Source organism: Mus caroli, unplaced genomic scaffold, assembly GCF_978045245.1.
Source record: "Mus caroli unplaced genomic scaffold, Mus_caroli_1 scaffold_8, whole genome shotgun sequence".
NCBI lineage: Eukaryota > Metazoa > Chordata > Mammalia > Rodentia > Muridae > Mus > Mus caroli.
In genome coordinates, this window is record NW_028227263.1 from 85,503,162 (window position 1) to 85,522,737 (window position 19,576).

Below are 19,576 nucleotides of genomic sequence, written 5' to 3' on the forward strand. Positions count from 1 at the left end.
TGTGTGTCTGGTGATATTTTATTTGTTGTTTGCAATTTTGAACATTATCATTTTGTATGATGAATTTCTAGCATACCTATTCATATCTTTGAGACTTGTCAGGAGCATGGTTAAATTCTCTTGGATTTGAAGGATTAATTTGGCCCTTCTGATTCTTTCTGTTGGGCTATGTTAAGAATAAGGATTTTGATTAGGTTTGTTTTCTACACTAATGGAGCTTTTTTTAGTACTTTAAGCAATACTCCTTGATCATGATGCTTTCTACCCTGGGTATTGGGAACAGGAACAATCTCCTTATTAGAACTTGGTTGCTGTACCAGTTTACTAGTTCAAGTTTTCCTTTCCATGGTTGTTCAACCAGTCTCATCAACCAGGGAGGAATCTTCTGCAGCCTCTGGGCACATACTTTGTACTTTGGTACGTTTCTGATTCTACTTCTGTTAGATTCTAGCTGCCTTCAACTTGTAAGTTCTAACCTATACCTTCATGCTGTCTCTAAGCAAAATGTCAGGGCAATTGCACATCCTCCTTCATCTGTATCTATGTTTGGGGAGTATAGCCCTTTGTCACTTAATACCCAAAGGCTGGAGAGCTATTGATTCACATATTTTGTCTAAAAGCATTTCAGGTCAGAAGAGAGCTTAGTTCTTGGTTTTTCATGTTGAATAGAAATACTCAATGAATATTCTAAGGAATGGAGACTGATTGAATTGCTCATGACTATCCTTTTTTTACCTTTCTGTTTCTCATACCTGCCATAGTATCCTGTTAGATCAACGGTTCTCAATGTTCCTAATGCTGCAAACCTTTACTAAGGTTCCTCATGCTGTGGTGATACCCAACCATAAAATTATTTTATTGCTATGTCATAACTAATTTTCTGACTGTTATGAATCATAATGTAAATATCTGATATGCAGGCTATATAATACATTACCCTGTGGAAGGTTCATTTAATTCCTGAAAATGTCACAATCTATAGGTTGAGAATTGCTGATTTAGCTACTTTGTAGTTTCGCGTTATGATGATGTGTTACAGAATTTGTAAGCAATGATAGGAGAGGAGATGAGTAAATGGTATCCCTTCTCCTAAGAAAGGATCCATTTCCTTCCCTTCTACTGCTCAGTGAAGAGAAGTGTAATGAAATATCTATTAAATTATATTTTCTATAGAATTCTTGTACTGTAGAATTCAGTACTGCCAATAAAGGCCTTGGCTTTATTGGTGGAGCTACTGATGTTACAGGAGTGATTGCCTATTGCACAGATTTGCAGAATCTTTACTCATGTCCTATGTTTGTAGATTGTTTGAGGGATACAATTCGTTGATATGGTAATTCTCCTATATGAAAGTCACTTAATTAATTGAAAATAAACTTAATTAAAAGAAATGTTTATTTTTGAGTTAATTTGTCTTTGTGTCCTATTTGAGATGAACAGACATTCTCTACTATCTCTTCTGAAAATATCACCCACATGAAATAAATATAGTTCTTATTTCTATCTTTATTCAGGATCAATACATGTGTCATAAATTCTTATTAAATAATATGCTAATTACTGACTTATGTTCCCTGAATATATTCATATTTATAAGAGTCTTAAAATTTTGTGTATAGTATAAACTTTATGCCGATTATTGTGTACCTTTACATATTTCATTTCAAATAATATTTAACTGAAAATATTGTTTTCTACAATGATGTCTATATAAATATTCTTTCATGGTCCTAACATGATATATATATATATATATATATATATATATATATATATATGCTACATTGAAGGTAGTGTCTGCTATTTCAGTCTTGTCTTATTCAGTATAGGGGCTTAGAACAGTGGTTTTCAACTTTTGCATATTGAAAAACCTTTCACAGTGGTTGCTCTAGGCTATCATAAAATACAAACATTTACTACACAAATCATAAGAATAAGGAATTCATAGTTATGAATTAGCAGTAAATAGAATTTTATGATTGAAAATTACCACAACTTGAGGAACTATATTAAATTATCACAGCATGGGGAAGGATGATAACTAATGCCCTAAAAGTTACTGGAATGGTAGTAAGTATTTAATATGTATAACATGTTATCAATGACTCAGTCAAGCTTATTAGGTCATTATGGATAGTTGTAAATATGGAACAGTTCAGTTACTGAGTGGCAAGTCAATATGTAGTAGTCCCTGGAATTCTGTTTCCATTTCATTGAACATAGACTACTATGTTATACAATTTATCCTGATTATAGTCCCGATTTTAACTCCTCCATGTGTCTCACTAATTTCCCTCCCATACAGATCCAGTCCTACTCAGTTCATCATTAGACAAGAATAGAATTCTAAAAGATAAGACTATAATATGACAAAATACAATATTAAGAATTAAAAAAAAAATCAGGGCAAACAAACACAAGGAAAAGAGACCCCCAAGAAAAGACAAATTTATCATAGATTCACTTGTTTATATACATAGGTGTGCCATAAAAATGCTAAACTGACATATATAAGGAAAAAGAAAGAGGGAAGAAAGGAGTAGCTGTGGGGTAAGGGAAAATAAAAGACTGTCTCTGGACAGAGAGAAGATGGGTGTGGTTTATAAAGTTAAAATGGGATTGCCCATATTAGAATGAGATGTAAATTTTGATTGGGTATGTTAATTATGTAAGCCAAGGGGGCTTTGGATTGATGGTCTTCAATAATTTGATGGATGGGCCTTCGTAACAAACCTCAGGAGGAGGAATTTTCTGAATAAGGGAATCCATCTTGGTGGCTAGGTTTAAGATTGTAACCTAATAACCTTTTATCAAGGGAGAGGAAATGGGAGAGAGGAGCAGGACTGCAAGTATTTTTGCATGGCAAACTATGTTTGCCATGATGACAGGGTCTCTTAACTATCCCTTTGATCTTACAGAACAGGAGACTCCATGGGATCCTGCTAGTTTTAAAAACATCCATATGAGAAAGTTCTTCCATAAAGGTTGAGGAGAACATGTATAAAACAGAACTTATAGTAAGTAGACAGACATGCAGCAGAGTGAAGTCCACAAACATGATAAAAGGCATTAAGTACCTGATCCGTCACACTTATAAAGAGAACATAGAGGTGAGATTGCAGTAGCCAAGGAAACTGTAAGTTGCATGTAGTTCAGAAAGAAAATGCATTGATATGCAGATAAACATGGCCAAATAACACAATTTAGTAGGATAAAATGTCTCTATGAAGCATATGGATATGAATAATTGATACATGTCTATTTAAAGTAGTTAGAAAACAAAGGCAACTACTGCTGCTTGAGAGATAGACTTCTTATTCGCCTCTAGTGAGTTATGGCCAAAGGCAAGAAGGACAGAAATGGACAAGACATGTAAAGAATCACAATCTTGTGATCTAAAATATAAGCTACAGATCAAGGGACAGAAACAGAAACAGTTAGGCAGAAGGTACAGTAGGGAAGGGTGGCAGGACACATAGGAACAGTCTAATAGATGACTGTAGGAAGCCTTGAGATTTTAGTTGCAACTGGCTGAATTGTCTCTACATCATAGAGATCCTTCATAGTATTGACAATGCTATACTGTTCTTGCAGACAGGAGCCTAGCATAGCAGCCCTCTAAGAGGCTCTGCCTGCAGGTGACTGAGACAGATGAAGACAGGCAATTTTCATATGGGAACAGGGGGAATTTTTCTGAACAGAGCACCAATGGCCCAGGCTCTAAGATCAAGTATAGATAAATGGGATCTCATAACATTGAAAAGTTTCTTTAAGTCAAAGGACACTGTAATCAGGACAAAACAGAAACCTATAGATTGAAAAAAGATCTTTAACAACCCTACATCTGATAGAGGGTTAATATCCAATATATGCAAAGAACTCAAGAAGTTATACTGAGAGAACCAAATAATCCCATTAAAAATGGAATACAGAGCCAAACAAAGAATTCTCATCTGAGGAATATTGAATGACTGAGAAGTATCTAAAAACTGTTTAACTTCCTTAGTCATCAGAGAAATGCAAATCAAAATGACCCTGATATTTTCCCCTACACCAGACAGAATGGCTAAAATCAAAAACTCAGGTGACAGCAGATGCTGGTGAGGATATGGAGAAAGAAGGAGACTTCCATTGCTGGTAGGATTAGAAGCTTGTACAAGCACTCTGGAAATCTCTCTGGTGGTTCCTCAGAAAATTGGACATATTACTACCTGAGAATATACCCAAAAATGCTCCAGCATATAACAAGGACACATCCTGCACTGTGTTCCTAGCAGTCTTATTTATATTAGCCAGAAGCTGGAAACAACCCAGGTGACCCTCAACAGAGTAATGGATACAGAAAATGTGGTGCATTTACAGAATGTAGTACTACACAGCTATTAAAAACTACTTCAGGACATTCACAGGCAAATGGATGGAACAAGAAAATATCACCCAGAGTGAGGTAACCCAGTCATAAAAGATGACACATGTTATCCATTGATAAGTGAATATTAGGATAAAATCTTGGCATGCCCACAATACAGCATACAGACAATATGAAGTTCAAGAAGAAGAAAGACCATAGTTAGGATTCTTCAGTCCTACTAATCACAGGAGATAGAGTGAAGGAGGGACTTGAGTGGAAGAGAGGGGCAATAGAGATTAAAAAACAGGGGGTGACAGAATCAGTTGTGGAAGGAGATACACGAGAGGTATAGAGTGTCAGAAAATTGAACAGAGATATGTAGCAATGGGGGATGGGAAATGGGGGTGTCAAACAGATAGTCCCAGATGCCAGGAAAACAAGAGGAAACCAGGACCCGATGGGGATGACATTAATCTAAATACCCAACAAAGAGGAGAGAAAACCTCTAGAGACCATATGGAGAGGTTAGGCATAGCCAACAGTTGAAGGATGTGGGCTAGCCTTCCTTCAGAAAAAATTTACCCCAGAATGGCTCCTGTCTAAAGGAAATGCAGGGACAATGAATGGAACAGAGATTTAAGGAAAGACCATCCAGAGACTGCCCCACTTGGGGATTCATCCCATATACAGCCACCAATCCCAGTCAGTATTGTTGATGTCAAGAAGTGCTTGCCGAGGCTAAGACAGTCTTCTGTGTCACTTTTCTTCAGCTACATATGTGCTGCTCACATGATAACAACACTAATCTGGTTGTATCTCCTAAATTTTCTGTCAAGTATGCAAAATCTAAAGTTGAGACTTGAGGATAACTTTAGAGGAAGGAATCAGTGTTGGGATGGAAGAAAATTGGAGTCACTGTTGGCATTAGATGTACGGATTTCCAAGGGAAAGTAATATTTTTCAGGAAAGATTAGCATCAGAGGTTACTCATGCATCTCTCTAGATCTGAGAACATATCAAAAGTGCTAAATGGGGTTTCTCTGTAGTAAAAGAAATCACATTAAGTGGCTGCGGATTATTAGTTAGAGATATTGCGGGTAACCCTAATGTATTATAACTGTTGCATTTTAGCACATTATATGACATATGAATATTGAGTTAAATATTTAGAAAATATTGTCACCTTAATAACAATACTATAAGTTTTTATATAGAATCCATACCCATAGATACAATGTGATTCTGTGCATAAAAAAAAATCACACATGTATTCACACACAGAAAAATTATTGTAGTATGCCTACATTTTGGAACTTATTTTCTGAAATAAACTACTCTTAATATTTCTTGAGCATTATTATAACTTTTAACATGACATATTATGTGGTAAATAGCTTTATGAAACTGGACACCAATATGCCTTTAGTTAATTCAAGTTCACTGTTTGTAAGTTGTAATGTGCATAAATATATGAATTAGTGTGATAAATTTCCCAATAAGCATAGATCCTCAGGATATTAGCACAGGAATAGTTCAGCACTGGAATGTATTTGGCAGCCTATAATTACAAGCATAATTCTCTATACACAAATGGAGGCTTTACTATAGGTACCATCAGGCACATACAGGTTCAAAGGCACAGACATTACTGGACAGTTTCCTCTGTTTTTAATTATTGCCAGAAACCAAAGAATAATTACATAATATTTTGTTCATTCTCCCATTTCATCTTTATTTTTATTCCTGATGCAACAGGCAGGGAGTGGGGAGAAGGGATGGAGGAGGTTTGATGGAGAAATCTCCATGGTAACAAGCAGCTTTTGCTTTCTTTATCATTTTTGAGATCTCTCTTCTGATTGGTCCCAAATCTTTTCTCTATTTTCCTACATATACTCAGCCAGTCTGAGTCAACCACAGCTTTAGAAATCTATTCACATAATTTTTTTTCAGTAATGCTCCTGGTTAATGTCTAGCTCTCAGCCTGTACAAGGATCTTGTCAAAGACTGACTACAAACTGCTTCTCAGAGAAGGAGGAGTGCTCTGGAAACCTGCAGATGAAAAGGCAAATAGAAAGTCAGCATGGTGAGCTAACTTGCTTTGATTCTTCACATCCCTGCTCTGAATAAAACTGCTCCTATTTTCTGTGCAAGGTACTTGTTCTTGCCTCTGGTCATTGTTTCAATTTTAAGATCTATCATTCAGGACTCTGACTTGGAGCTGTGCTTCATTTGCTAGGATAGTATATTACATCAACCTTCAGTATCTTAAAGAGAGAGGGAATGGGTTGCTCCTTAATCGGTTTTAGGGTACCAGACCTGAAAAAGGATTTTTATATCAGAACAATAGTTCTCAATTTGAACCATGAGACATTCTGGAAAATTTTCTGACATCCCATTACCTAGTATGCCACTGTCCTCTGAGAGTACAAAAACCCTTTCACTGCAATTGTCCTTTGTTATCATCTTGCAATCATCAAAGGTCTCAGGTATTTTATATTACTTTAAATTCAAATTTTAACATCAGGTATAAGTTCTTATTGTTGGGATAAAACATTGTTCTATGTTCATTCTTTCATATATGCATACTCCATTCTTTAAAATCAGACAAAGCAAAGAGTTTGCATATAATCCAATGAAAAAGGTTATTATAACAAAATTTCTGTTCTTTTTCTTTGAGTTTGAATCTTACCTTACTAAGGTTTCTAAACACCACCCATTTTCCATGAGTTATATTTGTATATAGTTTGGTTATATTGCTGTCTCTTAATTAATATTTATTTTCATGGAGCATTATTTCATTATTTTATTTCATATTATCCTGTGACTATTGAGTTTCTGTAGTAATTTTATAACAGTCACGTTTCTGTCCTTGTGAATAATCTACAAGCCTCAATTGCATTTAATTTTATTTAAATATTGATATGTAGAAGAATCAATTTATGGTAATATATTGAATATATCATGCTCTATTATATCTGGCTTATATTTATTGTTGGTATCTCATCAGTGTTGAACTTCCTAACATTTGTTTAGAACAGAAAAATGTTATCATTTTTTTTTCCAAATTTATCATCTCTATTGTCCTGGGAACTATATAGTTAACTATAGGGTTCTTATTGTTCTGTTCATCACTTGTATTCTTTTTGCTCCTATGTATCAAACACAATGCTAAACTTTGAGGATTTAATGGATTTGGGGGCTCATTTAAGAAACCAAATGTTTTAAAATGTGAATGACATTGATAGAAATGGATTGCCTTCATAATATTTGTCCTCAGATTCCTTTGAGAAAATATTCTAAAATAATAAAATTTGTTAAAACATCTATATGTTACATTCCAAGAATGAATGAAAAGGAAGTTCTCTTTCTTATGATGAAGATTGTTTTGAAAATGGGGCTCGGATTCATAAATATAGGAATAGTCAAAAAATATCCTCTCTTTGTGAGGTAGCTCACATATCCCCTGTAGGTACCACTAAGGATGAGTGTGATAAGAAAGATCAAATGTTAGTCACTTGTGAATCTTGCTTGTTTCACAGTACAAAGTGTTAGTCAACGTGGATTGGCCATTAAGTTCAATAAAGGCATGAGGGTTTTACATAGAACCAAAGGTCTTTCTTGATTAAATGTCCACCCTTGTGGAGGCAAGAATCTTTGTTGTTTTTGTAGGTTCCTTATACAAATACTTGAGAAAAAGAAGCCATACTCCCCAGTGAAGAATCAGCTGGTAGTGGTTGGTTAAATTTAGTACCGGGTAAAATCCTCTACATTTGTGTTTATTCTCAGATATTATTGCTGTATTCTGTGTCTATTAATTCAGATGTCAATTTCCAAATTTTCATCGTTTGCTAACGCTTTGCTTCGTACTCAAAACAATCCAACAAAATTTCAATAAGGCTTTCTCACAGTCAGTTCTATGGAAAAAGTGCTTCATCATCCATTAAACTACTCTAGTGAGAAAACCATGAGTCATTTATATAACAGCATCTAAATCTGGAAGTCTCTAGAGAAAAGAGGGAGCTAGTGAGGAAGGAAGAGAAGATGAATAGATTGAGGTGCTGTCTTCTCCTATCTATATTCCAAGACAAATAGCAAACAGCTTGTTCAATCACCTGATAAATAGATATCCTAGCTGGGCTTTCATTTTGTTTATATCCACTAATTAAGGACAGGAAAGGGGAGGAAGTCCTCACTTTAGTATCCAAATGCTTAGATGATTTGATTTATTTTAGGCAAATCTACACTTGCTGAATGTAAACTTGTAAAAGACTAGAATGTACAGGCCAAGGAAGAGTATGGGAGATTGGCTTTGTCATGTTATCCATAAGAGAGTCATCATCCTTACTGGGTAATGATTTTCTGGGAAGCCATTTTTCTGAGCATGCACAGCTCCGAAAATAACTAATCAAAAAGGCTCTGTAAGTTTCCCAATAAACTCACCAGTTACCTAGAAAGAACCTTGATAAATTTCTATTTTGACGTGTTTTAATGTTAGTTGGGGGGGGTGATAGACATTGCTTGTACTTCTACCTGTTGGAAATGAATTTTTAAAATTCTTCTCTAATTTTGAGAGTGTAACACAGTTTTATTTACCCATTCTGCATTTTGTCTCATACCCACCAATATGTTTTCTCCTTTTAAAATATGGTGCTTGTTTTAATTTAATTATTATCACTTGCCTATTATCTGTATGCATGTACAGGTTCATTCTTTCCTTCATTCTTTTTCTGCTTTTATTGGTAATTTTATTTTTACATTACAAATGTTTTTCCACTTCACTATTTCCCCTCTACAAGTACCCTATACCATCTCCCCTCACCTACCACTATAAGGGTGACCCACCCACCCACTCACCCACTCCTACCTCAATTCCCTAGCATCCACCTATGCTGGGGCATTGAGCCACTACAGGACAAAGGGCCTCCCCTCCCTTTGATGCCAGATAAGGAAATCCTCTGCTATATCTTGGGCTGGAGCCATGGGGATCCTCCTTCTCTATTCTTAAGAAGTGGTTTAGTCCATGTGATCTCTGGGGATCCTGTTAGTTGATATTGTTGTTCTTCATATGGGGGTTGCAGTCCTCATCAGCTCCTTCAGTCCTCCCTCTTCACTTTGGGTCCCCATCCTCACTCTGATGATGATGGTCTGAGAGCATCAGCATCTGTATATGTTAGGTTCTGGCAGAGCTTGTAAGGGGACCACACTACTACACTCCTGTCAGGAGATGCTTCTTGGAATCAGCAATAGTATCTGGGTTTGGTGTCTGCAGATGGAATTAATCCCTTGGTGGGGCAGTCACTGGAAGACCTTTCCATCAGTCTCAGCTGCACTCAGTCCCTGTATTTTCTTTAGACAGGAACAATTGTGGATGAACATCATTGAGATGGGTGGATTGCCTCATCCCTCAACTAGGAGCAGTGCCTATCCACTGGTTAAGGTCTCTATACGTTCTGAGTTCCATGTGTTGGCATTTTTGGCTAATGCCAGCCCCATTGGTCCTGGAAAACTCTTCCCTTCCTGACATCTGGGACTTGGTAGTTGCTACATTCAGTTCCCCATCTCTCACTGTTACACACCTCCCTTCAATTTCCTGACCCTAATATTTCTTCCATGTCTCCTTCCATACATGATCCTGCCCCACTATTATCCTCCCCCTAATCTCATCCTCCCAGATCCTTCCCTTCCTCTACTTCTTGTAATTATTTTGTTCCCTCTTCCAAATATGACTTATGTATGCACACTAAGGCCTTCCTTTATCTAGAGCTTCCTTTGGTCTGTGAGTTGTAGAGTAGGTGTTAAGGGCTTTTGGGCTAATATCCACTTATCAGCAAGTACATACTGTATGTGATCTTTTTGCCTGGTTTACCTCACTCGATGATATTTTCTAATTGCATAATAGAGTCATTGTTTTTAATAGCTGAGTAGTAGCCCATTGTGTAAAAGTACCACAATTTCAGTATCCATTTCTCAGTTGAGGGACACCTGTGTTTTTTCTAGTTTCTGGCTATTATAAATATGTCTGCAATATACATAATGGAGCACATGTCCTTGTATGTTGGAGAATTTTTACATATATTCCCAGGAATGGTATAGCTGGACCCTCAGGTAGAACCATTTAAATTTTTCTGAGGAACTTCCAGAGTGTTTTCCAGAGTGGTTTTACCAGCTTGCAATCCCACCAACAATGGAGTGTTCATCTTTCTCCCCATGCTTGTCAACATCTGTTTCACCTGAGTGTTTGATCTTAGGCATTCTGACTGTTGTGAGGTGGAATGTCAGGATTATTTTCCTGATAATTAAGAATGTTGAAATTTTGATTAGGTGGTTTTCAGGCTATTCATACTCCTCAGTTGAAAATTCTTTGCTTGGGTCTACATCCCATTTTTCATGGGATTATTTGGTTCTTAAAGTCTAAGTTCTTGAGATATATATATATATATATATATATATATATATATATATATATATATAATGATATTATATATATGAATGATATTATTCATCAATTGGATGTAGGGATGGTAAAGATGTTTTTCCAATTTGTAGGTTTATGTTTTGTCCTACTGATAGTGTCCTATTCATTACAGAAACTTTTCAATTTTTTAAAAATATTTTTTTATTACGTACTTTCCTCAATTACATTTCCAATGCTATCCCAAAAGTCCCCCATACCCTCCCCCCTACTTCCCTACCCACCCATTCCCATTTTTTGGCCCTGGCGTTCCCCTTTACTGGGGCATATAAAGTTTGCATGTCCAATGGGCCTCTCTTTCTAGTGATGGCCAACTAGGCCATCTTTCGATACATATGCAGCTAGAGACAAGAGCTCCGGGGTACTGGTTAGTTCATAATGTTGTTGCACCTACAGGGTTGCAGATCTCTTTAGCTCCTTGGATACTTTCTCTAGCTCCTCCATTGGGGGCCCTGTGATCCATCCAATAGCTGACTCTGAGCATCCACTTCTGTGTTTGCTAGGCCCTGGCCTAGTCTCACAAGAGACAGCTATATCAGGGTCCTTTCAGCAAACAATTGCTAGTGTATGCAATGGTGTCATCGTTTGGAGGCTAATTATGGGATGGATCCCTGGATATGGCAGTCTCTAGATGGTCCATCTTTTTCTCTCAGCTCCAAACTTTGTCTCTGTAACTCCTTCCATGGGTGATTGTTTCCAATTCTAAGAAGGGGCAAAGTGTCCACACTTTGGTCTTTGTTCTTCTTCAGTTTCATGTGTTTTACAAATTGTCTCTTATATCTCGGGTATACTAAGTTTCTGGGCTAATATCCACTTATTAGTTAGTACATATCATTTGAGTTCTTTTGTGATTGTGTTACCTCACTCAGGATGATGCCCTCCAGGTCCTTCCATTTGCCTAGGAATTTCATAAATTCATTCTTTTTAATAGCTGAGTAGTACTCTATTGTGTAAATGTACCACATTTATTGTATCCATTCCTCTGTTGAGGGGCATCTGGGTTCTTTCCAGCTTCTGGCTATTATAAATAGGGCTGCTATGAACATAGTGGAGCATGTGTCCTTCTTACCGGTTGGGACATCTTCTGGATATATGCCCAGGAGAGGTATTGCTGGATCCTCCGGTAGTACTATGTCCAATTTTCTGAGAAATCGCCAGACTGATTTCCAGAGTGGTTGTACAAGCTTGCAATCCCACCAACAATGGAGGAGTGTTCCTCTTTCTCCACATCCTTGCCAGCATCTGCTGTCACCTGAATTTTTGATCTTAGTCATTACGACTGGTGTGAGATGGAATCTCAGGGTTGTTTTGATGTGCATTTCTCTGATGATTAAGGATGTTGAACATTTTTCCGATGCTTCTCTGCCATTCGGTATTCCTCAGGTGAGAATTCGTTGTTCATCTCTAAAAAAAAAAATTCTTTTTGTTGTATGCCTTTCATATGTGCTTTCAAGCTGCTAATGAATGCTCTCTCAAGTTTCTTTTTGGAGGCACTCACAGCTATGAATTTGGCTTGCAGCAATGCTTTTATAGGGTATGATTTGTCTGGGTATGTTGTGCCTTCATTTTCTTTAAATTCTAAAAATTATTTAAGTTCTTTATTTCTTTTCTTAAAGTTATCATTTATTAAATAGTTCTCTCTCTCTCTCTCTCTCTCTCTCTCTCTCTCTCTATATATATATATATATATATATATATATATATATATATATATATGGGCTTTCTGTTGTTTTTGTTGTCACAAAAGACTAGACTTAGTCCATGGTGAACTGATAGGATGCATTGAATTATTTCAATATTCTTCGGTCTATTGAGGCTTGTTTCGTGCGGACAACCATGAGGTACTTAGAAGAAGTTATGTATATTCTTTTGTTTTAGGATGAAATATTTTGTAGATATCTGTTAAGTCCATTTGTTTCATAAGTTCTGTTAGATTCACTGTACCTATTTTTAGTTTATGTTTTCATGATCCCCCCCTTGCTTATAGTGGGGTGTTGAAGTCCCCCACTATTATTCTGTGAGGTTCAATGTGTGCTTTGAGTTTTATTAAAGTTTCTTTTATGAATGTGGGTGCCGTTGCATTTGGAGCATAAATGTTCAGACAAGAGTTAATCATGGTAGATTTCTCCTTTGATGAGTATGAAGTGTCCTTTTTTATCTTTTTTGATAATTTTTGTTTGAAAGTCCATCTTGATATTTGAATGCCTACTCCAGTTTCTTCTTGAGACCATATTTTTTTATATATTTTTCAGCCTTTTTTCTCTTAGGTAGTTTTTATCTTTGTCACTGAGGTGTGTTTCCTGTATGCAGCAAGATGCTGGGTCCTGTTTAAATATCTAGTCTGTTAGTCTATATCACTTCATTGGTAAATGAATCCATTGCTGTTAAGATATACTAAGGACCAGTGATTGTTGCTTCCTCTTTTTTGTTTGTTTGTTTGTTTGTTTGTTTGTTAGAGGTGAAATTATGTTTGTGTGGAAATATTCTTTAGGGTTTGTTGAAAGAAGATTATGTTCTTGATTTTTCTAGGGTGGGGTTCATTGTCATCTCTTTCTTTAGTTTGGTAAATGTTTTCTTCCACAATTTTTTGAAGATGTTTATTGGTCCTTTGAGTTGGGAAGTTTTGCTCTCTTCTATAGCTATTATTCTTGGTTTGGTATTTCCATTGTGTCCTGCATTTCCTGGATATTCTTGGTTAGGACATTTTGCACGTTGCATGTTCTTTGACTGTTGTGTCAATGTTTTCTATGGTATCTTCTACACCTGAGATTTGCTCTTCTATTGCTTGTATTCTTTGGTGATTCTTGCATTTCTGACTCATTATTTTCCTAGGTTTTCTATATCCAAGGTTATCACTCTTTATGATTTTTTCATTGTTCCTATTTCCAATTTTAGATCCTGGATGATTTTGTTTATTTCTTTCACCTGTTGTTTGTGTTCTCCTGTATTTCTTTAAGGGATTCATGTGTTTCCTTTTTAAAGGCTTCTATCTGTTTACCTTGGTTCTCTTGTATTTCTTTTATGGTGTTATTTATGACCTTCTCAAAGTCCTCTATCACCATTTTGATGGGATTTTAGATCCAAATCTTGGTTTTCTTGATTTTTAGGTATCCAGTTCTTTCTGTGGTTGGAAAACTGGGTTCTGACATTGTCAAGTAGCATTGTTTTCTGTTGCTTATGTTACTGTACTTGTTCCTTTCCATCTGGTTACATACATTGTAATATATTATAAAATAAACAAAACCAAAACAGGAAAAGAGGGAAGTAGGGTGAAGAGAACCAAAACACACACACACACACACACACACCAAACAAGAAGCAATTTAAACGAATGAATAAAAGAAAAAGAGGAACATTCCAATATGAAGGTTATGTTGGAAAGGACATGAACCGTCAGGACCAGAGGAGGTTGAATGACATTTTAGAAGGGAGTAAACTAAGTTTTACTATTAACATGTGCTATTCTTTTGGTAATAATTGAAGAATTGTATTCTATCCTTATCACTTGGTAGCATTTTTACTTCAAAGTATAATAAATTTTCAGGAATTAATATTAAGAAACCCCATGAAATGCAAATTAACAGCCATGATGTATATTTGTATAGTTAATAAAAATCACTACTTTTAAAAGGAAATAAATTTGGAAAAAATTGAAAAGTATATTCAATGCAGATGTCTACTGTGTCAGAAGATTTGTTCACTTATGACATGGATGGTATAAAAGAGTCTTCTATGTTTCTTTTATTCAGCTACACATGTGTTGCTCACCAGGCAACAACATTAACCCAGGCATATCTCCAAAAATTTCAGTCAAGTATGCGAATTCTAAAGTTGAAACTTGAGGATAACTTTACAGGAATGCATTGGAGTTGGGATGGAAGAAAACTGGACTAGATGTTGGCATTGGATGTACTGATTGAAGATGGAAAGCATTATTTTTTTCAGGGAAGATTAGCATCAGATGTTACTCATGCATCTCTCTGCATTTGAGCACATATCAACTGTGTGAAACAGACTGAGTTGTATTAAGAAGAGATCACATTAAATGGTCCTGGATTATTATTTAGAAATACTTTAGGTACTCCTAATCTATTGTGTTTAACAGTTGTATTTTTAACACACTATATGACATATAAATATTGAGCTAAAATGTTTACAAAATAATGACAGCTTAACAACAGTTCTATAAGTTCTCAAATAGACATCATATCCATATACACAATGTGCTTCTCTGCATGAAAAAACAAAGAAACAAAGAAACAAACAAATAAACATGTATCCACACACAAAGAAACGATTGTAATATGCCCAGATTTTGGATATTTCATTTCTAAAATAAGCTCCTCTTAATGTTTCTTTACAATTATTATAATTTCAGACATGTTTTATTATTTGGTACATTCCTTTATGAAATTGTACTATTTCTTAATAATTTAGATAATAAAAGTGCATTGTTTGTATGTTGTAATTTGTATAAATTTATTAATATTTACTAGTATCACACTAGTAAAAATTGTATGATAAACTTTCAAATATGCATAGCTACTCAGGATATTGTCATAGGAGGATTACAAAAATTCAACCCCGGAGTGTGTTTGAAAGCCCAAGAAAATATGCAGAAGTCTGTAGACAAGACTGGAGGCTTTATTAGCAATAGCATTTACCATATACAGGCTCCAAGTCCTAGGCATTACTGGATAGATTCCTTTATTTTTCATCAGAGCCAGAAATCACAGAATTATTACATAATATTTTATTATTTATCCTTCTATTTCATCTTCATTATTATTTATGACTTAACAGGCAGGGGGGGGTTATAAGGGCTAGAGGAGCTTTGATGGAGAAATCTCCATGTTAACAACAGACTTTTGCTTGCTTTGTCTATTTTAAGATCTCTCTTCTGATTGGTCCCAAACCTTTTCTCTATTTTTCTACATCTGCTCAGCCAGGCTGCGTCAACCACAGCTAAAGGAATCTATTCACATAAAAAAAAAAAAAATTCCAGTAATGCTCCTGGATGATGTCTATCTCTCAGCTCGTACAAGGCTATTGCTGTAGATTGACTGCAAGCTGCTTTTAGGAGAAAAAGAAGTGCTCCGGAAACCTGCAGATGAAAAGAGAATGTCAGCATAGTCAGGTAACTATCTATGATTCTTCAGATTCCTGCTCTTATTAAAATTGCTCTTAATTGCTGTGCAAGGTCGTTGATATTGCTTATGTTCATTGCTTCAGTTTGAAGATCTACCATTTAGCACTTATGCTTGCATATCTCATTCATCTGCAAGGATGGTGTATTATGTCACACTTCAGTATCTGAGAGAGACAGGAGAGTTTTGCTTCTTAATCTGCTTTGGTGGACTACATCTGCAAAGGATTTTTATATGAGGATAATAGTTCTCACTTGGCACAATGAGACTTTCTGCAATATTTTTTGACATAACCTTACTTAATATGCCACTGCCCTGTGAGAGTACTAACACACAAGCACTGCAATTCTTCTATGTTATCATCTTAGTACCATCAAAGCTCTCAGATGTTTTACTTTAATTTTCAATTCAAATTCTAACATCAGGTTTAATTTTTGTTGTTAGGAACAGATATACTTCTATGATCACTATCATCTGCATACTTCATTCTTTAAGGATAATCAAAACCAAGTGTTTATATATACTCCAATGAAAAAGTTTAACATACTAAATTTCTTTTTTTGTTTTTTTTATAGTGTATCTCAACTTATTAAGGTTTTTAATCACGAAACACTTTTCATGAGTTATCGTATGTATGTTAGATTCATTGTATTTTTTGTCTTGACTACTCTTTAGTATCACCAAGCATTTTTTCCAATTGTGATTATTACATATTATCTGGTGGATATTGTTAGTTCTCTGGTGATTTTGAAAAATTCAAGTTTCTTGTCTTGTGAATAATCTAAAAACCTCAATTATGTTTGTTTTCTAAATATTGATATGTGGAAGAATCAATCGACACTAATAGTTGGAATCTATCAGGCCCTGTTATACCTAGTTTATTCTTAATGTTGGTATCTCAATAGTTTTGAACTTCCTAACATTTGTTTAGAATATATTCTTTATGGTCTTATCACATTTATCATCTCTATTGTGTCCTGGTAAATAGCTCAGTGGTTTATCATATTGTACAGTTCATTATCTTTATTATTTTTGAGTCTATGTATTTAACATAATGATAGACTTCATGAATTTGACAGGTTTGGGGGCTCAATTAAGAGAAATGAATATACATATGAATAACCAAGCACAGAAAGTTAATTGGAAATGAGTGCAAAGACAGAGGTTGTACTAGACTCCTTGGAAGATTTATTGTGTTTTGCATAGTGATACCTAACAAGGTGACTGAGAAAGATTGTAATAGCCTCTGCCTGTTAATGTAGAAAGTACACACACAAAAAAGCAGATAATTGTTGAGGCCCTAATATTTTAAATTTTGAATGACAGTGATGGAAATGGGTTGTATTCATAGCAATTCCTCTCAGATTCCTTGGACAAAGGAATCTAAATCAATAAATCTATTTAAAAAATTCTTGGTTGTATTCCAGAACTGAATGAAAAGGAAGATTCTGTTTATCAGGAAGCTTATAGGATTTGGATGTTGGGCTTGGATATATAAATATAGAACTATTCAAAAATATCCACACCTTGGGAGATAGCTCATATATTTCCTATAGTTACGACTAAGTATGATAGAGAAAAGATAGATGAAATCCTAACCACTTTGAATATTGCATGTTTTACAGTAAGAAGTGCCAGTCAAAATGTATCTTCCACCACATTCAATAAGGTATGATGATTTTATGTAGAACTGGAGTTATTATTGGGTGAAATGTCCATTCTGGTGGAGGAATGAATCTATGTGGATTTTATGGGTCACTCACACAAATACTTGTGGAGAAAGAAATCACACCCTCTAATGAAACACCTGGTATTGATTAGTTAAAGGCAATCCCAGGTAAAATCCCCTACATTTGTATTTACTCTAATAAGCTATTACTATATGGCTTGTCTATTAATTTCAGGTTTCTATTTCTTAAACTTCATCATTTGCTTCAACTTTGATTTATAATTAGAAAAATTTTCCAACAGAGTTTAAATAATGATTTTCCAGAGACAAGTGCTATGGCAAAAGTTCTTCATGGTTCAGTAAAATGCAGTAGTGAGGAAATTGTGAGACAATTATGTAACAATATCTAAAGCTCTGAGACTTGAGAAAACAGGAAGCTGGAAATGAAGGAAGAGATAATGGAAGAGATCAAGGTGCTGTCTAGTCATAAATTCCAAGCCAAATATTGGCCATCTTATGCAATCATCTGTGCCACCTGATGAATAAATATCCTAGCTTGGTTTACAGTTTCTTTACTTCCACTCATTAAATGACAGGAAAAAATGAAGTGATCATCACTCTAGTATTCACATGCTCAGACCATTTATTTTTGGAAAATCTACACTTACTGAATGTAAAAGGGTGTAAAATTCAGGCCAAGGAAGAATAAGAGAGATAGGTTCTGTAACAAGATCTATTAGAAAGTAATCATCATGATGATGTAATGATTTTCTGGGCAGCATTTTCTGAGCATGCACAGTTCAGAAAATAACCAATCAAAAATAATCTGTAAGCTTTTGCAATAAACTCACCAGTTACCTAGGGAAATACTTGGTAAATTTCTAAGTTGAGTCGTTTTAATATTAGATAGTGTGAGATTAAATATTACTTCCACTTCTATTTGTTGGAAATTAATTTTTAAAATTATCTTCTTTTTGGTTTTATAATACAGTTTTATTGATTCTTTCCCCTTTCTCTCTCCTATGTCCCAATATATTGCTTCCTCATTTTAAAATACATTGCTTGGTTTCATACATGCTTATATCTGTGTATATATATGTATATATGCACTTGTTTATTCTGAAAGTCATAAATACAGCAACTTCAATTTCAGTAATATTCGGCATGTAAGTTTTAAAGATGATCGTTTTGTGTTGGATAACCAAATGGTTGTTCTTCTTTGTGGAAACTCCATTTCCCCTTGTCAGCAATATTTTTAATGCTTGAAATGTTTTAAAGATCACGTTTGTTGGTATAATTGCTGACATTCCTAAAAAACATAATATTAGAGCAAATGTTCTCTTATCCTAGATTTTACCATCTTTCTTATCCCTGCTCCAAAATGAACCCTGAGGTTTAGATACAAGCAAAGTTTTTTTTTTTTTTCAAACTATTTGATGACTCTGTTCCACACTGTGTTTTCATTGGTTGTAATTTTCTGCACTTATAGGTTGGATGATATATGGGCCTTTTAAGAAGCATTTTCAGATATAATATGTCATTTTCATATGAAGAACTTGTGGTTATATTCACAATACTTTTTCTTTATTGTAGGTAGTTTTAGGTAGAGAGTTGATATTGTGATGATATTTTCCATGTATTTTTAATCTATATTTACTACTTTTATAAATAATGTCACTTTTATATTCTCATCTACTCCATCAGATTGTTTAAAACCTACTGTGATCCACCCTATTTCTCCTTTTACTGTTCACACAGGCAATTGTCTCTTTTATGTTTGTTCTTCCTGCAGTTACCCTTTGATAGGTGTCCTGATATACAGACTTGGACCTAGGAGACTTCAATGAGAGAAAACAATTGATCTATCACTGGTGGGTTGATTACTATACTCACTGTGAACTTTTCTAGTCCTGCCTATGTATTATAAAATTTTATAT

The 19,576-nt window shown here is 35.1% G+C and overlaps 1 protein-coding gene across 2 annotated transcripts in view; it reads left to right on the top strand.

The window, feature by feature from the left end:
- The first annotated feature begins 6,274 nt into the window (after positions 1-6,274).
- The window catches only part of LOC115031561 (uncharacterized), an 89,358-nt gene continuing 76,056 nt past the window's right edge, over positions 6,275-19,576 (top strand). Inside the window, exons 1-4 of one of the 2 annotated variants that reach the window (XM_085841678.1) lie at positions 6,275-6,434; positions 15,773-15,960; positions 17,596-17,639; positions 19,432-19,510. The gene's annotated coding sequence lies outside the window, so the exon portion shown is untranslated. The remainder of the gene's footprint in view (positions 6,435-15,772; positions 15,961-17,595; positions 17,640-19,431; positions 19,511-19,576) is intronic. The other variant, XM_085841679.1, reaches the window with a different exon arrangement.